The sequence below is a fragment of the Cenococcum geophilum genome (genome assembly GCF_001692895.1).
Source record: "Cenococcum geophilum 1.58 unplaced genomic scaffold K441scaffold_37, whole genome shotgun sequence".
NCBI classification, from domain to species: domain Eukaryota; kingdom Fungi; phylum Ascomycota; class Dothideomycetes; order Gloniales; family Gloniaceae; genus Cenococcum; species Cenococcum geophilum.
The window spans coordinates 24,543-28,033 of NW_027137595.1; positions in this window are offsets into that span (position 1 = coordinate 24,543).

Here is a 3,491-nt window from a genome sequence, read left to right on the forward strand (position 1 = left end):
ACCTTCACTAGCCTAACCCCTTACCGGGATAGATACAGCCTAAACCCCTACTAGTACTAATCTAAGACGAGAACAAAGACGAGAACTATAAGGAGTAGACTATTAAACGAATTATTAACTCTAAATACCATAGCAAAGGCAGAGGACGGCGGCTCTACTACAGAGCTATCTATATAGGATTCGACATAGATTAGCCAGAATGGCAATTATAGGAAGACTTTAAAAATACAAAGGACCTAATTAGCGATTTTTACTACGTAAACCTATAGAAACTAGGCCTAAGCAAAGATTTCGTACCTAATCCCCTATAGGAACCGTCACAGCTAAATTATTATACATTACCGTTACATAACTACTCCAATAAGATATCTAGGAACTTTAACCGCCGGTTAAAGTTATCTAATTAGTTAGATTTTAGACACTAAGGAGAATCCAACTAATTAGGATTTTCTATCCCCGGGATGGAAAATCGCTATTAGCTCGCTTACTATTAGTGCCTTAGCGACCCCCCCCGCATCTCACTAAGTCTCTAATAGTCTTCCTCCCCTCTATAGCTTAGTACCTTCGCATAGTAAGTAACCCATAAACTTTAAGTTAAAAGCATCTGTTATGGCTTAAACAAATGCCTCTAAACTGAAGCTTGAACGAATGCTGTATTACGAAGATACTAAGCTAAAGAGAAGGAAAAGGGGTCGCTAGGACCGATGTAAATAAATATATAAGGTGAGCCGCCAAGGCGCTAGCTTTAGGCGGGCCAATCGCAGGTCGGCAGAATATAGCAGAATTTTGGCAGGTAACGTGCGATAGCGCCGTTACATTACCTCCCTCTTTAAAAGAAAGCCTGCCCTTAGGCTTAGTTAGAAAAAATAGGGTAGCACTAGGCTTATAAACGTAGGATTATAAAAATATAAGATAAGGAGATAAAGGGGACACGAGTCCGTCCTAACTAAGTATAAAGGGCGATTGTGGGCTAAGTGGAAGCACTAGGCCAGAAAAAGTAGCCGCTAAAAGTCTTGGCACAGATCTAACTAATTAGACAACTTCAACCGACGGTTAAAGTTCCTAAACATCTAAAATTTTACGGTACTAGCAGAAAATGGCAGAATATAGCAGAATTTGGCAGACAGCTATATTAGGGCTTTAGGGCGTTTTTGTCCCTATATTCTTCCAGTAACTTATTATTTTTATTATACTAGCATTCCATCTATTCGTCTAGGTACTTTAGGGGTCCAGGCGCATTAGGGTATTAGTTATAGAATTCTTTAAGCTTCTAGGGGCAGCCTATAAAGTTCCATATAGGGTACTAGGTTGGGTTAGGATTGTAGCCCTTCCATTAGACATAGTATTTTAGCGCTCCCCATACTATCTTATAGGCTAGTATTTTATTAACCTCCCATTCATTATCACCGTTTACTTAAACTAGTAGGGGAGGCTTATTCTTTTATCCAGGCAATAGGTTGTTTATAGCTTTCCGTAACTTATCTAATAAGAAGATAGGGTAAACCCTAATTAAGTCTAAGAGCTTTATCTTATACGAGTTGCCTATCTTCTTAAGAACCTTATACGGTTCTGCTATCTGGTAGTCCAGCTTACGGCTAGGTTATTTAGTCCTTTAATTCCTTGTTATAACCTAGACTATATCGCTAGGGGCAAAATTAGGCTCTTGACAGTGTTTGTTCGCCTACTGTTCTATTAACCTCTAAGCTTTTTCTAGGTTCTTATAGGCTACCGTCTAGGCCTCCTCCAATTGTTTAGCGTACTATTAGGCCTTAGTATAGGATAGCTTCTCTTATACAGTCTGGGGTTCTTTTGGCCTTTTTTAGTTAAAGCTTATACGGGGTAAGTATCCTATTTTTAGCTAAATCGGGGCAAACCCTATGGAGTTATGGGGTAGAGTTGCTTGCGCGTAGTCTATTAAGGGTAGTAGTTTAGACTAGTTGTCCTAAAAATAGTTAATAAAGGGCCTAAGCCTCTAGTCCAGGTACTAATTTACAATCTCTATCTAACCGTCTATCTAGAGGTAATAAGCTATAGAAAGCTTTAGCTTAATACCTAGGATCTAGGTAAACTTATTCTAGAAGGCCGATATAAACTATAGCCTATAATTAGATATAATAGTATCTAGTGGTCCGTAGATTCGGTAGACGTAATAGATATATAGCCGGGCTGCCTCTTTAGCATCAATATTCTTATAACATGGAATTAAAAACGGGCGTTTACTAAAGCGGTTAACTATAACTATAACCATATCGTATCCGTTACGGTCCCTAGGTAGTTTATAGAAGTCTATAAAGATATACTGCTAAGGGCGCTCTAATATTAGGAGTGGCTTAAGTAGTCCTAGGGTCTTATCCTGTGGGATTATAGCTCTCTAGTAGTCTTCGCAGTTCCGTATATATCAATTGATATCCGCAACCATTCTTAGCTAATAATAGCGGCAGTTAATAATTTTACGGGTTTTGTTCTTGCTAGGGTATACCATAGAGACTTGGCAATAAGCTTCGCGGATTAGTTTAGTCCATAGATTATCAACGTTAGGGACTATAAGCCGCTCCTAGTATAGGAGCAATCCTTCCTCCGTCTTAAAATTAGAGTCTCCTTTTACGGCTTATTCACAGAGGGCCCTTAGGGCGTTAGCCGTGCGGTTTGCAGTTAGGAGGCAGTTAATTAGCCCTATTAGCTTATCTAAGGACTCCTCTATTAGTGCTAGCTTGTTTTACTAAAAGTCTAGCTCCTTAAGGATCCGCGGGTTAAGCTATTCTAGATAGAAGAGGGCGCGCGTCTAGTATTAGGTCTTTAGCTTATCCTAGGGTCCTACGTCTTATTCTCTTCAGGTTAGGGCATTAGCCTTAGAGTTTTACTTACTAGAACGATATATAATTATAAAGAAGAATTAAGAGAGTATTTTGGCCTACTAGGCTTATCGCCCTATAAGCTGCTTTATAGTTATAAAGTACTCTAGGGCTTTATAATCTGTATATATCTTAATCCGGGAGTTTATACCTTTAAGCTCTACGCGCTATTAGGAGAGTAATTAAATAATAGCTAGTATTTTTTTGTTATGTACTTTATAGTTACACTTAGCCAGGTTTATTATCTTTAAGAAGAAAGCTATAGGGTACTATTCGCCATCTAGATGTAACTGTAATAGGATTTTTACTATAACCCTATTAGAGGTGTCTGTTTCTAGCATTAATTTAAGGTCCGGGTTATAGTAATAAAGAATTAGGGAAGAGATAAGCCAATCCTTTACCTCTTTAAAGGCCTCTATATAGCTATTATTAAAAATAAAAGGCGTATTCTTCCTAGTTAGTTATATAAGAGGTTTTGCCATAATTCTATAGTTATAGATGAACTAGTAGTAGAAATTATAAAAACTAAGGAAGGACTGGATTCCTTTTACTATATAAGGGGGCTTCTAGTTACGGATTACCTCTACCTTCTTAGGGTTAACCTTAATTCCTTCCATAGTTATAATAAACCTAAGGTAT